Source organism: Octopus bimaculoides, chromosome 6 (genome assembly GCF_046866305.1).
Source record: "Octopus bimaculoides isolate indiv1 chromosome 6, ASM4686630v1, whole genome shotgun sequence".
Classification (NCBI taxonomy): Eukaryota; Metazoa; Mollusca; class Cephalopoda; order Octopoda; family Octopodidae; genus Octopus; species Octopus bimaculoides.
In genome coordinates this window covers 117,374,101-117,393,693 of record NC_142933.1, presented here as the reverse complement: position 1 = coordinate 117,393,693, position 19,593 = coordinate 117,374,101, and the positions used below count along the sequence as shown (strand labels likewise).

General features: G+C 41.5%; 1 protein-coding gene across 2 annotated transcripts in view; it reads right to left on the bottom strand.

Annotated features, from left to right (window-relative positions):
* The window catches only part of LOC106875289 (uncharacterized), an 86,874-nt gene that overhangs the window by 16,834 nt on the left and 50,447 nt on the right, over positions 1 to 19,593 (bottom strand). The window lies entirely within an intron of this gene.

The window sequence follows — 19,593 nt, the reverse complement described above, 5'->3', positions numbered from 1 at the left end:
TACTACTGCCTTCACCACCTCCACTACCACCATTACGACCGCCACCAACGACAACAAAACCAAAACCACTACTGCCACCGTCATCGCAGCCACCACTACCACCAAGAACAACAATAACAAAAAGAACAACAACAACTCCACTCCTCTTTTGTTCCTTTCACCACAGACAACGGAAGGAGAGAAAGAGAAGAGCATGATGGCCAAACAATTTGCTCAAATACGCCTGAACGCCGAAGAAAATTATGAAAAAAATTTCCCGCCACTTCGTAACTCATATGAAGGTCAGAGGAGTACACAAGAAGAAGGTCACCCATCTGCCACAACAACAACACCTGCCAGCATCACAACCGCCAACAACAACGCTAATACAGCAACAGTCACCTCTGCCATCAACACCAGCACCACCACCAACAACAACAATAACAAGATCAAAACAAACTTCGCCGAGGCGATAAAGGAAAAAACGACGGTAGTATCTTTTACTGCACAGCAGATAAAAGATACAAAGGCTTTACTTACGAAAGAAAATGACGAGGTGCGGATCAACATACCACAAGACATTTTAGAAGACACAAACAAAAAGACCATTATTTATAAAATTTTAAACTCAAAAACAAAAAAAACCAGAAAAAGCAAGCACGGAAAAGATCGAGAAATGCTTGAGATCTGTATGGCAATATAAGGATTATGTAACTTGGTGGCATAAATTTGCCCATGTGCAAGTTATTTTTCAAAGTGAAGAGTTAGTGAAACGATTCTCAACGCTAACTCTTAAGACAGAAGAGTTAACAATGATACCGAGTTACCTTGGTCAGAGGGTAACAAGGGTTATCATAAAAAATATTCCTCCCACGGTAGACACACTATGGATAACATCAGCCGTATGTGTCGATATGGAGGAAGTTGATATATTGCAAATTAATGTTTCTGAAAAGCAACAGTGGGTGGGTAAAAAAATGGAGATCCTTCTCCATATTACCCAGGAGTCACTAAATAAAATACCCACCTACATAAAGTTACCATCAACGCAAAGGCTGTATGTAGTGGTGGAAGGCAGACGACCACGCTGTTACATATGTGGCAGTGAAGCTCACTTCCAAAAGGACTGCAATTCTGCCGCGAAACAACAGCAACAACAACAACAACAGCCACGGGAAAACCAAAAACCCAAAACACCAGCATTATTACCCACACCACCGTATGCACAACTGATCAAGCAGCTATATGCGAAAACGAAAGAACGGCAACAACGAACAAACCAACCCAACCAAACAACACCACCACCTGAGTCAAAAACAGAAACAACACCACCAACAACAACTAAAGACAGACCAACACCAACACCAAGAACAACAACCAAGAAGACAACCACTGAGAACGAAGAAAAGACCAATACAACTCCCAATTCCTCAACAACACACACACCACACACACCACACACCACAACACCATCGACAAACACACAAATAGAACCAAATGCTTTGCCTTTACCCCCTTCTGATTCGTCAGACATTTCGTCTAACGATGAAAGTTCTACAGAATGGCAAATAGCCACAGGAAGTAAAAGAAAAAGATCAAAAACAACCCCAAAATTAAATGCATGCAAAGCAGGGAAATATGTAACCGCTGAAAGCCCCTTGCACAAACAAACCAGCACCAACATCACAAAAACACACACAATGCTATCAGCGATAGACACAACAAACACAAAATTAATGGACTACATCATATCGCAAACAAACATTTCTGAAGATAATTATAAGCTGAACAATCATCCACGCACTACACCACCGAAACACATCAAAATAGTTCACATCACACAAACGCAGCACCACACACTCAAAACCCTCTTTCCAAATGCGGTTGGGGGGTTCCAAAAATATTTATCAAAGAAACTCTTCAAAAACCTCATCCAAGATACTTCAAAAGAAGAGGAAGCTAAAACTTTCGAAACGAGAAAGTAACCTTCTCTCTTGTCTCTTTTACTGTCGTGTATGAAACACAAATTTCGACTTCAACTATGCTTAAATTAGGTTGTGTAAATGTACGTGGCTTGGCGTCAGCTTGGAAGCAAGGTTACCTTCTAAATGACATCAAGTCACAGAACATAGAAATCATGGCTATCAGTGAAACCAGACTCAGTAACCCGCGGGCCCTCAAGTCCATGTTTGGTGGACATTTCGACATTTATTTTTCTCCCTGTCTGCCAAACATGGGTGGTGGTGGTACCGCGGTGCTTTTTCGGAAGAGTCTGAACCTAAAAGTAAGGCCAATATTCCTAGACCCGGAGGGTAGGCTGGTTGTCTTGGACGTCGATAGCACAAACGGGTGTGCTTTCCGTCTGGTGGCAGTGTATGCACCGTCCTTAACGGGTCGGGCGGATTTCCTTAAACGTCTAGAGGTTTTCCTGGGAACGTCACGACCTTTACTGTTAGTAGGGGACTGGAACGCTACCTTGGACACGCATATAGACTATGTGGGAGTGGATAGGAGTAGAAGGGGATGTAAGTGTCTCAAAGACCTGCTCAGACGTTTCCATTTGTCTGACAGGTTCCGACTCGACCATCCGAACGTGCCAACGTAGACTTGGACAAACCGCGTCGGATCGTCGAGATCGTATCTAGATAGAGTTCTATGTAGGACAGCGGATAGAGATAGTGTAGGATGTCCACAATTTAAAATAGTCAGCTACACAGATCACAAGTTTGTGACGTGTACGCTCGACTTAGATAAGACACATAGGCAGGGTCCCGGTTACTGGAAACTGAACGCTTCGCTCTTAGCGCGGCAGGTTTTCAGGAACCGGATTAGCGAATTAATTAAGAGGGCGTTAACAGGAGCTATCGTTAACAACCGCTGGTGGTTTGCCCTGAAAATGGCAATCAAATCGGAATCTATTAGGTTTAGTAAAGAACTAGCGATAGATCGAAATAGAGTAGAGGGAGACTTAGTTAAGAAACTAGAAGAGGCACTTACAACTGGCAGCGCAACCAACGTTTTGGCTGCGAGGATGGCCCTCGACCAACACCTCAACGCCAAACACGAAGGTTGCGTCGTCAGAGCTAAAATGCGTGCCTTAAGGAACGAAGGGATCGAAGCTGCGCGAGAAGCCCGGGTGGCGGAGGCGCAACGCGGTAACAGAGCCACCATTCGGTCTCTAATCGATGAACAGGGATGTAGTCTGCTCGACCCCGAAAGGATGTGTGGGGCCTTTCAACAGCACTTTGCTCGACTGTTCGGTGCGAGCGGTGAGTCGGAACGCAGGATGGACTTCACTGCCTACCTGACCGGCCTGCCGCGGCTCTCGGCGGGAGAGGCAGAGTGTTGTGAGGGTCCCATCAGAGCTGCTGAAGTAAGGGATGCTATGGCGGGCTGCGCGAGGGATAAGTCACCTGGATTGGATGGTCTACCCTACGAGCTGTATTGTCAAATGCCAGACTTGTTTGGCGACCTCTTGGCATCAGTCTACTGCAACTGGCAACAAAACGGGAGAATTCCCGGTTTCGTGAGCCGAGGTGCAGTGACATTGCTGAAGAAAGACCCAAACAAGGGGAATTTTATAGATAATTTCAGGCCCATCACTCTGCTCAACGCAGACTTGAAAATTTTGGCCAAAGTAATAGCCGAGAGGTTGGCGCTTGTCATCGATAAACTGGTCGACAGGGCGCAAACATGCGCCGTGCCGGGCAGAAGTATCCATGACAACCTCCACCTCATGCGCTACATCATGGGCAGGGTAGTTAAGGATCCTGGCATGGGTGGGGCGCTGATCAATTTAGATCAATCTAAAGCCTTCGATAGGGTCGACCATCGATACCTAGCGGCCGTCCTCAGGGCAGCTGGCTTTGGTCCCGTCTTCCGCGGTTGGATCGCTGCCTTGTATAGCGGCATCCGATCGGTAATACGGGTAAACGGTCACCTGTCAAAACCGTTCGACATCACGCGTTCGGTCCGTCAGGGATGTCCCTTGTCGGCGCTTCTGTATGTATTGACGATCGAACCACTACTGCGGAAGCTGGCGACACTGAGGGGTATCCCACGAGAGCTGGGTTGCGGGACGAGCGTGTCTGCATATGCGGACGATGTCACCGTCATAGTGTCGAGCGAAAAGCACGTCGAGATGCTAGGCGAGACACTTAAAGAATACGAAACGGTGACAGGAGCAAAAATTAACCCGGAAAAGTCAGTGGGTTTGTTACTCGGCACCTGGAGAAGCAAGCCCATACCGTCCAACAGTGACTCCGTAGTGGGACGCTGGACGGACGGACCGGTTAAACTGCTCGGGGTCTGGTTCAGTCCGGACCTCCAAATGGATAAGAACTGGGACGAGATTACCAGTAGAGTGATCAAACTCAGCCAAACATGGGCTGAGAGAAAGTTATCTCTAAAAGGCCGGGCGGAGGTGGCTAATGTGTATATCGCATCAGTCATCGATTACCGCCTGACCGTCGTGCCTTGTCCCGATGCCACCATCACGAAACTAGAACGCATACTTTTCCGCTTTCTGTGGAAGGGTGGCGTTCCGATGGTGAGGCGATCCATTTGCTGTCAACAACCGTTACGTGGAGGACTGGGGATGCCGTGGTTAATGATGCGCAGACATGCGCTGAGACTGCGGCATCTCTGGAACTTCATTGACGACGGTGAACAGGTGTGGGCGCCGTTTGTGAGGCACGCCTTCCCGCAGCTCGTCTCACTCACCGAACTGCAAACATGGATCAGGAAGAGACCGAAACTGGGCGAATGGCACCGCGAGTGTCGCCAAGCTCTACAACAGCTCTGCCGTCCGGGATCAAACTTGTGCAACTTCCAAACGACCAATGCGTTCTATAGAGGACTAGTGGAGGGGAGGTCTGACGACACTCTCGGGGCAAACCTGGGTGTCGACGAGAAATTCTTAACCCGCCTTTTCAAGACGACGTTCGGGCCGGGGCCAATGGATAATTTCCAGAGATCCCTGGCTTGGCAATGCTATCGAGACGCACTACCAGTTCGAGAGAAGATCTACAGACACGGTTCGAAAACCACCGGACCGACCTGCCCGAGATGCGGTCAGAGCGACGAAACCGTTCTGCACGCACTCGTGCAGTGTCCAGATATTTCAGAGCTGTGGACCTTCGTCGAACGGCTGTTGTCGCGTGTGGGACGAGCCCACTTATCAGCCGAGTCTATCGTGAATATTGTTCCGCCACCTTCCTTTAAACGGGAAGGAAAAACGGTTTTTGTAACACTGATAGCTATGGCAAAAGAATGCGTGTGGTGGACGCGTTTGAAAGGTCTACAAACAAACACTTTCCTCTCTGGTCAGTCCCTCGTCAACTTTTTCAAGTACCACTTGAAAAGGAGGATGAGGATAGAGAGGAAAGTGTTGTCGAATGAAAGTTTCAATAAAAAATGGGTAAATGTGGCAAGAATGGTAAGAATGAAAGACGACACCATTTTAAGCATAGACTTGTAACAAAAAGAGACAAAAAGAGAGAAGGTACTTACTTTCATGTACCTTAAAAAAAAAAAGCCTGAGGTGACCGTGGTCTTTTCCGTAGGCTTTTCTCTCCACGGATAAACCTAATCTGTTCCCCGTTTTTTACATCGACTGTGATACACGATCCCTATTGATCGCCCCCTCCCACGTTTTTTTTTTTTTTTTTTTTTTCCCGCGATCCCTTTTGATCCAAATTATCCCCCCCCAAAAAGCTCTACTTTGTAATTTGTCCATTTTCTGTATTTAGCCCTGTGTGGCTATAATAAAAAGATATCTATCTATCTATCTATCTATCTATCTATCTATCTATCTATCTATCTATCTATCTATCTATCTATCTATCTATCTATCATACACACACACACACATACATACATACATACAGATATATATTCATACATACATAGATACATACATACATACATATATATATATGTATACACACATATATATATGTATGTATTATACACACACACACACACACACACACACACACACATACACACACACATATATATATATATATATATATATACATACATACATACATGCATATATATATAAAATGGCGGGCAACAAAGTGAAAGGAAGACAACTGTCGAACCAATACACGATAAACTACAGTCCTCTTTACGCAGAAAGATCATCCCAGTATTGTTTGTGAAGATGACGCCAAGGAAACTCATGTAAGTAAAGCCACAAGAGAGTGTCTGACGTTCCGTGCATGGCATATTATTTACTTTTGGTAAGACAGTGAGCTGTCAAAATCTTTATCATGTCGGATAAAATACTTAGCAGTACATCTTCCGGCTTTATGTTCTAAGTTCAGATTCCGCCGAGGTTGACTTTGCCTTTCATGCTTTTGGGGTCGATAAAATAAGTAACAGTTGAGCACTGGGGTCGAAGTAATCGACTGATCCCCTGCCCCGAAATTGCTAGCCTTGTGCCAAAATTTGAAACTATTATTAAAACTAAAGGAGCCCATCTTTCTCCATGTCTGATCGTAGGTGATTTCTTCCAGAAAAAGAGACAGAGACCGAAAGAGAAAGAAAAAAATCGACCTTAGTATAGGACCGAAAGAAAAATTTCGGGATTGGTAAAATAAGTACCAGTTGAATACTGGGGTCGATGTAATCGACTACCCGCTCCTATGAAATTTCAGGCATATATTAGAAAAGATTATTTGCTCTTGGTAAAAATTCATATTTCCTCTATTATGTTCGAATATAGCGTTGTATCCATTGGGATCTACGAAATGAATAGACTGCAGTTAATTATGTGGAAGTTCGGCAGTTAGTTTCCTTACCTTTTATTGTCTGTCATTTTGTATCTGTAATACGAAAGGTCATTGCATATTGTTTGCTATAAAAACATCATCTCACAACGATCTTGGCGACTACTGAGCCATCCGAATGTCGACACGCCCTAATAACTATATACAATATAATATAAAACCAGAGTGAAGTTATAATTTATGCAGAGCAAAAAACAAAAAAAAAAAAATCAAGCTTTCTTTCCTTTGATCAGTTGCATCATTCTGTCTTGTTTCTAATGTAATTTCTTTGTGATATTATAAAGCCGTAAACTCTTAATGAGTCATAACTACAGGGGCAACACCAAATTTCAGGACATTGATGATCCGGAACCTCTTATAATAAGTACGAATTTATGGCCAGGAACTTCAAATTCCTGCGACTGCCATACGAGGACATGAGGCAGCTATGATTCAAGGTACTTTGCACAAACACACACACACACGACAGGCTTCTGTACAGTTACGGTCTACGAAATTCCTTCACAAGGTCGGCCGGTTAGCAGTTATAATGGAAGACACTTGACCAAGGTGACGCATAGTGAGGCTGGATCCCAAACCGCGTGGGTGCAAAACGAACATCCTTACCCACACAACCGTACAAGAAGCCTTATGTGACGTTTTCAGCTTTTGCGGTCACACTTGGAATGCTTTAAATTATAGCATTAAAGGCCAGCTCGATCAGGGTGGAGATGGAACTAAGCAACACCACCACTACCACCAACATTATCACCACCGTCACAGCCACAGCCACCACCATTACCACCACCACCACCACCACCACCACCACTACCACTACCACCACCACCACCACCACCGTTTCCATAACCCCACTCCCGTCACTACTGCCTCTACCACCATTATCACCACACCACACCACACCACTTCTATAACCACCCTCGTCACTACCGCCGCCGCCGCCGCCGCCGCCACCACCACCACCACCACCACCACCACCACCACCACAACAACAACAACAACAACAAGTGCCGCCGCCGCCACTATCAATAACGACTACAGTACATAAATTGTAGACAAGCCACCTTGGTTATATCATTTACAGCGTGCAGACTTTCATCGACGGCACCCTCTTAACTGATTGGTACACCAAACCTGATAATGAGGGCATTGATTTATCTTAGTTCTTGTTATTGATACTCACACACAAACAACTCTATCTACATTAAGATCAAAAACAAAGAAAAGACTATCTCGACAAAATAACGAGACGTCAGATACGTCCACGGCGATCGAGTACCGAAAAACTAATTCACTCTATTGATATGCATAGAGTAATAAATATGCTTTTGTATATGCATATGTCTACACGCACAGACAGACACACACACACATACACACATACACAAACACACACAACATATATATGCGCATATAGATATATAGACATACAGGTGTATTAAATTTCTTACATATGTGCAAACGCAAACACATAGAAATGTATATATGTAATTTAATACACATACATACGCACACACATAAACACACACACATACACACGCACATACAAATACATATATATATAATATATAATGCAATATGTATGTGTGTATGCATACGTAAATATGTACGCAGACGCGCGCACACACACACATACAAGCACGCACACACACACACCAGAAATCAAACATCCAATAAGCCGATAACTATTTTTAGTTCTCTTGTCGATCTTGAAAAACATGCTTTCTGCTGAAGTAATAATGTGCGAGTCACCTGACAGCTTTCTCGAATAGGAAAGCAAACGAAAGGCAAAGTCAGTCCAGGTCTGACGCTGTCGTCGTTCACTCCGTTGGTAGCCAGTGAAACGAAAGACTCATTTCCTCTTTCATCTCACCTGTCCTGTCTTACATCATAGTATCTAGCTAAGCTGTATTAATCCCCTCATTTTTCATATTACAACATAAATGGTTCTGTGGTAAGAAGCTTGCTTCCTAACCACAAGGTCTCGGATTCAGTCCCTCTGCGTGGCACCTTGGCCAAGCATCTTCTTCCATAGTCCAGGGCCACCCAAAGCCTTGTCAGTCGATCTGATAGACGGAAACCGAAAGAAGACAGTGCCATCGCATGTAAGTACGCGGTGCGATCATTAAGTATCAGGACTGGTGTCATAGTAACGAAGCTAAAGCACGCAGAGTAAAGTCACTTGGCACAGATTGATCTTGAACTCTGCTGTGCATGCGCACTAAGTTTTAATGTTCTATCTCATTTCCGCTGTTTATAGCAGAGCTTGGAAGGAACGTGTGTAGCGTGTGATCGTCACATTGACAATGGCAGAGAAAGCTGAGCTGAGAATCTGCATCAAATTTTCCCAAAAGCTTGGCAATACCTGCTCAGAAGCCTACGCAGTTTTGGCACAAACTTGGCAGACATGTGTCTCATACACAAATATTCAGTGATAATGGACTGAAATGAACCGTAACTAATCTTCACATCCTCTGATGACTCAGGGATGGTGATTCGACAATTTCCTGTCACAGCTGCATGCATATTTGCCATGTTTTTCCCAGTTCTGCTGGTTGCATGTCTCCCAGAATGTTAGTCAATATCGACATTTTTTCGGCCATCTTGGAAACGTATGTGTGTGGCTCATAAACTCCTCTCCGTATGCATTCTGCAACTTTGCATATAGGCCTCTAAGCAGGTATCGCCATATATATATATATATATATATATATATATATATATATATATATATATATATATATATATATATATATATATATATATATATATATATATATATATATATATATATGTATAATATATATATATGTATAATATATATACCACCATCTAACAACTGGTCCCATCAACTTAGTGATTCGGCTCGGTAAAAGAAAGCAGGTTTAAAAATAAATACTGCGGTCGATTTGTTCGACTAGACTCTTCAAGTTAGTGCACCAGCATGGCCGTAGGCCATCGGCTGAAACAAGTAAAACAAAATATAAATGGATTCTTTATTTTTCGGTGTCACAGCATAGACGTTCTCGTCACGTCGTCAGATATTTTCTAAAAAAATGCCTTAAAACCTGCGCATTTACGCAGTAAAAGAACCTTTTTAGCTATAAAAACAAAATAAGACATTAAAATACATGTTAAATCCACATTTGATTTACTTCTTGAAACGTCCAGATTTTCTTCATACAGATACGGCCTAGTCACGTCGTGGGTTTATGTCGGCGAAACTTTTGATTATTAAAATGGTCTGCCCATCATGTAATTGGCCAAGTTTTAACATACAAACTTAGATCATACGTACATACATACATACATACATACATACATACATACATACATACGTATATGCATACATATATATATATATATTTCACTTAGACATAGCGATACTATAAGGTGATAGATACATAAGCACTCAAATATGAGTGCATTGCATCTCATCGCAGAAACAGCTGTAAGCTGATGAAGTTCATTACATATTCTCTTGTTCCTTTGTCATTTATATAATCTATCTATCTATCTATCTATCTATCTATCTATCTATCTATCTGTCTGTCTGTCTGTCTGTCTACACGCACACACACACATGCGCGCGCACACACACACACACACACACACACACACACACACACACACACACATTATGTGAAGGAATAACGGGAAGCAAATTGCTGGTGTTTCAGTTATTCCATTACGATTGTTTCTGTAATCGATAATCAAAATCAATAAGCAATTAAAAAGTATCACAAATTAGATTGACCAACGATCGCATCATCAGATGGCATGTTGATATATATATATGTGAGTTTGTGCGTGGGTGAATGTGTGTGTGCGCGCGCGCGCGCGCGTGTGCATGTGTGTGTGTATTTACTTGCTTGAATTAATACAAACGCGCGCACACGCACACAAACTCGCAAACGATGGGTTCGGTAGTTTCCGGCTGTCGAATTTCACTGCAAAGGCATTTGTAAGTCCGAGGCTATGATAAATGGCACTTTGCCTTTCATCCTTTCGGGGTCGATAAAATACGTACCAGTCAAGCACTGGAATCGATGTAATCGACTAATACCCCACCCGCCACCAAATTTCCGGCCTTGTACCTAAAGTAGAAAGGATTATTCAAATTTAACTGTTTAAGGTGGCGAGCTGATAGGATGGTTAATACGCCGGACAAAACTCTTGTTAGTATTTCTTCCGAAATAACGCACTGAGTTGAAATACCGTCGAGATCGACTTTGCCTTTCATCATTCGGGGTCGATAAAATGAATATTAGTTGAGCACTGGGGGTCAATGTAATCAATCTATCCCCTTCCCTATAATTGCTGGCCTAGTTCCAAAATTAGAAAGAATTATCATTCAACGTTTTCGCCCATATAACTCCAGCAAACTCCAAACCCAGCATTCTATGCAGTCCTTCATTCCGAGACCCACTTCCTGTTTACTTCCACGCATTCAAACATGACACTAATTCGTATTATTTATGTTTATGCTTCTTGTGAAAGACTTAATGAAAACGATGCATAATCACATTCATGATCGATAAAGAAAATGAAAATGCGATTCGGTTCGCCTGGGCTCTGAGTTTTGGTAAATAAAGAAGAAAGGAAGCTATCCAAATATAGGGGACCGGACGCAATAGCCGCTAACAGAGTGAACTCTGTAAAGGCAGCTAAGGGTCAAATGTTGGTGTTAAACCGAACAATAAGCTAAGATAAAGAAAAAAGATAATAAAGATAGGATGGTCGTGAGAGAAACTCTCTTGATTAAAAGCCTTGGTCAATGAACGCTGAATGGGGCAAAGCAACAATAACAAGAACAACAACGGCTGCAGCAGCAACAACGGCTGCAGCAGTGGCAACAGCAGCAGTAACAACAAAAACAATAATAATTCAGTCTCTTGTGCTTGTATACATAAATCAATCAAAATAGATCAATTCTACGCGGCTGATCGGCAAGGTCATTGGAACGCCAGACGAAATAAATGCAATGCTGTATTTTCATTCCGGGCCTTTACCAGTCCTGATTTTAACTGTGTCCTCGAGTATGAAACCTCCAGCCACCATCACCACCGCCGCCACTAAGCACTCCCGCAGTTTATATAATGTTACATATTTATGGCTGAGTGAATTGAGCCAGCAATTAACAATTGCTTCTGCAACGCTAAGAAGTTGTCAAGCAAGTCAGTCTAAGTACAATGTTACCGGACTAGGATTTCAAACCTATTGTTAAAAAGACAACAATAACAGCAACAAACAACAACAAAACAAACTCAATGTTCTTGCACGTCAACTTAACAAAATAAAGAAAATAAAGCGACAGCGTCGTTTACAATAAATCTTACTCAACCGAGACTTTGGATGACATAAAAATAATAAAAATATAACCTTTTGAATTCTATTTTAGTTTAATTTTTAATTTTTAATTTTTAATTTTTTTTTTTTTTACTTTATGTAATGTTGTCTGGAGCTGTAATCGTGACTGTAATCAGCAGCTCAAGGTCACGAGGGAGCCTCAGCATGGTCGATCGACGTGCTAGAAACAGCAACTAAATTCTTCAGAAAAAAGAGTCAACGCCCTTTATCTTGAAAAAAGCAAAGGACATACAGGATAATGTAGTCCTAGATGTGAAGGCGCATGGCTCAGTGGTTGGAGCGTCAAACTTACGATCGTGAGGTTGTGAGTTCGATTCCAGGATCAGGCTGCGTGTTGTGTTCTTGAGCAAGACACTTTACTTCACGTTGCTCCAGTTCACTCAGCTGTAGAAATGAGTTGTAACGTCACAGGTGCCAAGCTGTATCGGCCCCCTTGTCTTTGCGTTGGATAACATCAGTGGTGTGCAGAGTGGAGGCTGGTATGCATGGGCGACTGCTGGCCTTCCACAAAGCAACCTTGTCCGGACTTGTTCCTCGGAGGGTAACTTTCTAGGTGAAATCCCATGGTCATTCATGACCGAAGGGGGTCTCCAATAGTCCTAGATGACCCTATGAAGACGGGAATTCACTTGGTCGTAGGTCTGCTCAATGGGGAATGATTTGAGGCTAAACAATAACAATAACACAATCAAAAATAGCAACGACTTTAATGAGCCAAACAATGGAGCCTTTACAACCAAATCGCCCTCAAATCACCCCACCGCAATCCTTATTGCATTTAGAAGTTTACATTAGCCCTACATATATACTTGAAATAAAAGATGGAATGGTCATAATTGGAATGTCTACTCCTTAAAAACTGACTTATGGCTAAGCAACAACGATTCTAACATCTTTGTAATAACAAACTAACACCATACATAACTAATACTTGCGTAACCAACCGAAATGAATATTAGGTTGATGGAGAATAATACTCAATAAGATCTGTGCCTTTCTCATTTGTGCATTACCGGACTGGATTTACTTCAATTAGGAAATGTGGTTGCATCGTGAAGAGCTCTTTGTGTGCCAAACTCTTCTCTATGATACATTTCTTTACAAGAAAAATCTTTTAGGCAAATTGAAAGGGAAGTACCCATGATCCTTTACTGGGCCTTCAAAATTAGTGGGTGGGAGTGAGGACGGTCACTTCGAACCGGAGACCTGGTCTGAATGTTCGTAACAGTATAGATTCTACCAGAGATATCTATAATACCAGATGACAGTTTCAATCGGAAAACAGATAAAGTTTGCCACTCAGGTAGGTCAGGGCAGAATTTGGACTGAGAAATTAGAGTTTGAACAAATACTGCAAAACACTAATGTTTCTCTAGTTCATCACCCTGGACGGGTAGTTTATTCATTGACCCTAACAAGAAGAAAGCAGAGCTCAAAACTTATTACGCAAGGTACCGAAATATAAATCGCAGTGCGTTTTGTTCGATTCTGTAACTACTTGACTAATTCGTCGCTTAGAATGTCTCTATCTTTACTGCATTATATGTAATCGTAAGAGATTTGAACAGAATCTTCAGCGCGTCGGATAAAATGCTTAGTGGCATATATTCCGGCTCTTTACGTTCCTAGTCCGCCGAGGTCGATTTTGCTTTTCATCCTTACGGGAGCGATAAATCGATGTAATCGACTTGCTACTCCCGCAAAATTTCACACGTTGTGACTAAAGTAGAAAAAGATTATCATTGGTGTTAAGGTGACGAGCTGGCAGAATCGTTAGCACACCGGACGAAATGCTTAGCGGCATTTCTTCCGGTTCTTTACGTTCTGAGTTCAAAAGCTACCGAGGTTGACTTTGCCTTTCATCCTTTCAGGATCGATAGAATAAATACCAGTTAAACAATGGGGTCGATGTAATCGACTCATCCCCTCCCTCAAAACTGCTGCCCTTGTGGCAAAATTTGAAACTATTATTATTATTATTATTGAATACACGCCGGATGAAATGCTTAGCGGTATTTTGCCCATCGCTACGTTCTGAGTTCAAATGTCGCCGGGATCGACTTTGCCTTTCATCCTTTTGGGGTCGATTAAATAGGTACCAGTTACATAAAGGGGTCGATATAATCGACTTAATCCCTTCCCCAAAATTTGAGGCCTTGTGCTTCCAGTAGAAAAGATTATTATTATTATTATTATTATTATTATTATTATTATTATTATTATTATTACTAAGACGGCGAGCTGGCAGAATCGTTAGCATGCCGGACAAAATGCTTAGCGGTATTTCGTCCGTTCTGAGTTCAAATTCTGCCGGGGTCGATAAATTAAGTACCGGTGAAACACTAAGATGGATATAATTGACAACTCCCCTTCCCCCAAATTTCAGGCCTTGTGCCTGTAATAGAAAGGATTATCATTGTTATTACTATGTGTGTGTGCGCGCGTGCGTGCGAGCGCGTGTGTGTATGTATACATGTAGATAGGCATACTTCGCATCAGGGTAACCCCAGATTGTGTAATTCGGTGCTTGCGTAATTTGTAAAGTACGACTTCGAATTTCGGGATTCGGTCTGTCACAAATTATTAGAATCCCGCACGCAAGCACACACATACACACTCAAACATGCGCGCGCACGCACTCACACACACACATGCACACACGTACGCATGTATTTTACGTTGTGTGTTTAATGTTAGGCTGACAATTAAGTTTCATATTACAGGAAAGATATTTAAACTATCGTGGGCTATTTTTGTGGTATGAAATTTAAGGAGGTGAAGAGATCACGGCCCGACCGAAACCAAGTCTTCTCTGGAACGTGAAAGTTATGCTGTTGTCAATAAACATTTCAAATACTATATATATACGAGGGGAAGGAAAAAAAATATCCGCACTTTCACCATAACATATCTTTATTATTGTCACACTGGCTTCTGTGCATGCGTGCTTATAGTTGGTACTATTGTGGTTACGTGATCAAAGTTTGAGCCTGATGGCGCCATTTTTCTTTCTGGTTTTACAGTGTATGCACGGCCGCTCCACAAGCAATGTGCACCAAAGAAGGACAAAGAGCAGTGGCCCGATTTCTCTGGTCGGAAGGTGCGTCAGGTGGTGAAATTCATCGGAGGCTTTTAACACAATACGGGGACAGTGCACTACCGCGTAGAAGTGTATATGGTGGATCGAGAAATTTAAAAGTGGCCGGACAAACGTGACACACGAAGAGGGAACAGGACGCCCGTCAACCTTCACTGCTGATAAGAAGATTCAGCAAGCTCGAGAGATGGTAATGGCGAACCGGTTCACCCTTACCATCTCTCGGATTCACTTGTGTAATTTCGATCTCGTGACCGCATTAGTACCAACTATAAGCACGCACGCACCGAAGGCAGTGTGACTATTATAAAGATATGTTATGGCGAATGTGCGGATAATTTTCGACTTCCCCTCGTATATAAACTATTTATAAATCTCGTATCTATTTATTAATACTGTGTGTATATGTTTGTGTGTGTGTGAGTGTGTGTGTGTGTGTGTGTGAGTGTGTGTGTGTGTGTGCGTGTGTGTGTAGTTATAAGTACATATATGTGTGAACAAGTATATATATACACACACACACACATGCATATATATATATGTACATGTATGTATATGAACATACTAAGTATGCCTGTGTATGCATAATATATGTATACTCACAATTTAGGATATGTGACAAGCATATGTGTGTCTGTATATATAATGTTTTAAGCTATGAGAAATGATCAACTATTGTTTTTTGAAGAAATTAAACATTTATCAAGGCAGTTTTATTAACAATTTCATTTCGCATGTTTCATATTTTAGAAATATAATTACATTATTCACGCGGCGCATCTCGCAGCGCAACCAAAGAGTAACGACCACTTCAAGGTAACGCTTATCATCTGCCAATATTTAGAGAGAAAATCTTTAAAACAATGTTACTTTACCCCCACCCCCACGTGATTATTTAGAGTCAGTTGAATGTATTTCAACAACAGCCAAATAATCTATAAATTCCACATTAGTTAAAGAAATTTCTCTGTGTGCGTGTGTGTGTGTGTGTGTGCGTGTGCGTGCGTGCGTGTGTGTGTGTGCGTGTGAGTGTGTGTGTGTGTGTGTGTGTGTACGTGTGTGTGTGTGTGTGTGTGAGAGAGAGCTAAAAATAGATCAGCGTCTTTCCTGTTTGCCTTTCTTTCTACGGTGGTAGAGCAGAACAACTTGCTTTCCTACATTTGGTCTCCGTTTACGTGGCATAACAGCACCGCATGCACTGTCTGGCACCAGTTTCAAAATCGATAATGAGGAGGGAGAGAGAGAGAGAGAGAGAGAGAGAGAGAGAGAGAGAGAGAGAGGGAGAGAGAGAGAGAGAGAGAGAGAGAGAGAGAGAGCGAAAGAGAGAGAGAAATGCACACTAAAATCTATTGATGTGGTAAAGAGGTAAAAATGGGAAAAAAGAAAGAAAAAAAGAAAAAATACTCGGAAGTTTCCTGGTTTATTCTAACTTCCAAATCTTATAAAATCGAGCTGTACACTTAACGACTGTGTAATTAATGGTTTTAATTAACTTGTTAATCGTTGTTAAACAAGAAAACAGTTTGGAGTTTACTCATTTATCTTTACATACGAAAGATTCAATGCTTTATTTGCTGTGCTGAAACTTTTACCTCACAAATATTAGTTTCCGATTTTGGCACAGGGCCAGCAAGTTCGTGGGAAGCGTAAGTCGATCACATCGAACCTAGTGTTCAATTGGTATTTTTTTCAATCCTAAAACAATGAAAGCGAAGTGGACGTTGTCGGAATTTGAACTCAGAACATAATAACGGACAAAATGTCGCCAAGCATCTTGTCCGGCGTGCTAACGAATCTGCCAGCTCGCCGCCATATTTTACCTCAGATCGATAAACAATTAAAGGAGAGAGAAACTGCGTATTAAGAGATTGTTTATAATTCTTTCTACTATAGGCACAAGACCTGAAATTCTGGGGAAGAGAACTAGTCAAATATAAGGCTCTCGGTGCTCAACTGGTACTTATTGTGTCGACTCCGAAAGGACGAGTTCGACTGAATTTGAACTCAGAGTGTGAAGACAGACGAAATGCTCCTAAGCCTTTTTATCCGATATGTTAACGATTCTGTAAGCTCGCCATCTTAAGAGATTGTGCATAATGTAATAATTCTATAATGTAATAATTCTATAATGTAATAATTCCTATCACTAAATGTGTAATAGTTTAACTGCTGTCATAAATTTATCCCAAGTAATGCTAATTTTTGATTCAAGCACAGTGTATTTGCCTTTAGCAATTTACTCCGAGTGTTATTGTAAGTTTTCTTAGGTGTTGAATAGCAGAGCTAATTCAGCCTCCATTTACTTAACTAATCGAATCCTATATGTTTTAATAATGAAATAGAAATTAAAAGAGTGAATACGTTATAAAGATTTTTATTGCATTAAAACTGAATGCAATAAAAATTTTTATAACGTATTCACTCTTTTAATTCGTATTTCAAATTTAGTTCCTCAGGTTATGTTTATAACTTCCAACTGCTCATCAGAGAACTTCGTATAAAGATATAAATCTTCGTTTCCAATTTTGGTACAAAGCCAGGAATTTCGAGGAAGGGTTAAGTCGATTGCATCGACCTCAGTACTCAACAGGTACTTATTTTATCGGCCCTGAAAGGGATGAAAGGCTGAGAACGTAAAGACGGATGAGATGCTGCTAAGCATTTTGTCCGGCTTGCTAACGATTCTGCCAGCTCGTCACCTTAGAAAGACATAAATATTGATAGGGAAAAAGAAGTATATTTCTTGGATGCATTTTAACAACAATCCGCGTATGCTATCGTAAATGCACTTCGTTACCGTCTGCTATTTACAATGTCTGCATATATTCTTTTGTGTATGCACTTTATAATTGTCTGCTAGTTCCACTTGACATCATTTGGGGAACTAAAAGTACTAATCTCTGTCGGTTGTCGTCGATATAGAATATAAAAGAAAAGTTATGCATTAAATTCAAAATTAAAGCTATAATTACGAGAGATTTGATGGATTAGACTTTTGCTAAAAACACACTCATACATGCACGCGCGCACACATGCATACTCATACATACACACACGCGAGCGCGCGTACACATACACACAACCTACTGCTACATGAAAGTAAAATGAAATTTTTTCTCAGAAATTATCTAAAATCATTGAATTTATTCTCACAATATCAAATTCATTCCGAATTATTTAAAGTGAAAATGGTGATGACGATGTGACATTTATAATGTCATAATGCATATCTACTGCTCCGTTTATCAAATCTAAAAGCGGTTTGAGTGCAATGTTTAGTCACTCGAGATATTAAAAGCATGTTTTATTTTCAGTGTTAGAAACCGATATTCTAAACGAAGAAAGAAAAGAAATGTAAAGAGGTCTTTTTACCCACTTTTATAGAAAAAAAGTCTAATATATTGCTTTTGGCAGCACATTTAATATTTGAAGCCATAATGATCTACGGTTATTCTCACGTGATTGTTACTAACAGTTATAAGCATGGTTGAATGCTTAAGGAATTCGCTTTGCAACCAGATGCTGTCGGGTTCGATTTCATTCCACTGCACTTTAGGCAAATGTCTTCTACCATAGATTTTTCGCCGATCAAATTCTTGTGAATTATATATTGGTAAATTGTGTGGGATACTTCCCGAAGAACCATTCTTCTCTGATCTGTCATTCGGTTTAACTGATTCTGGGGTGCTTTTAATAGAATACACTCTATTGTAAACATTCAAACCAAGTCTTCGGTCTGAGGATAACCCTTTTCACTGTCTTCCACCAGTTTTGGAGTCCCTGAAAAAAGGATAAAGGGGCCTACTTTTCCTCCCCTAAGCAAGAGACAAAAGGCAAATAACAACAATGACGACAGCAGCAACAATAAAACTCCTTTCTCCTATAGGTACAAGGTCTGAATTTTGTGGGAGGGAGATGGTCTGTTATATCGACCGCATCACTCAACTGGTACTTATTTTATCGACTTCGAAAGGATGGAAGGCAAAGTCGACCTTGGCGGAATTTGAACTCAGAACGTGAAGACAGACAAAATACCGCTAAGCATTTCGCCCGGCGTGCTGACGACTACGCCAGCTCGCCGCCTTAACAATAACAGTAATAATAATAATAATCTTTTCTTCTATAGGCACAAGGCCTGGAATTTGAGGGGATGAAGATAGACGATCACATCGACCCCCAGTACTTGACTGGTACTTAATTTATTGACCCCGAGAGGATGACAGACAAAGTCAACATCGGCGGAATTTGAACTCAGGACGTGAAGATGGACGAAATGTCGCTAAGCATTTTATCCGGCGTGCTAACGGTTCTGTCAATTCACAACCTTTATCCCAAGTAATGCTAATTTTTGAT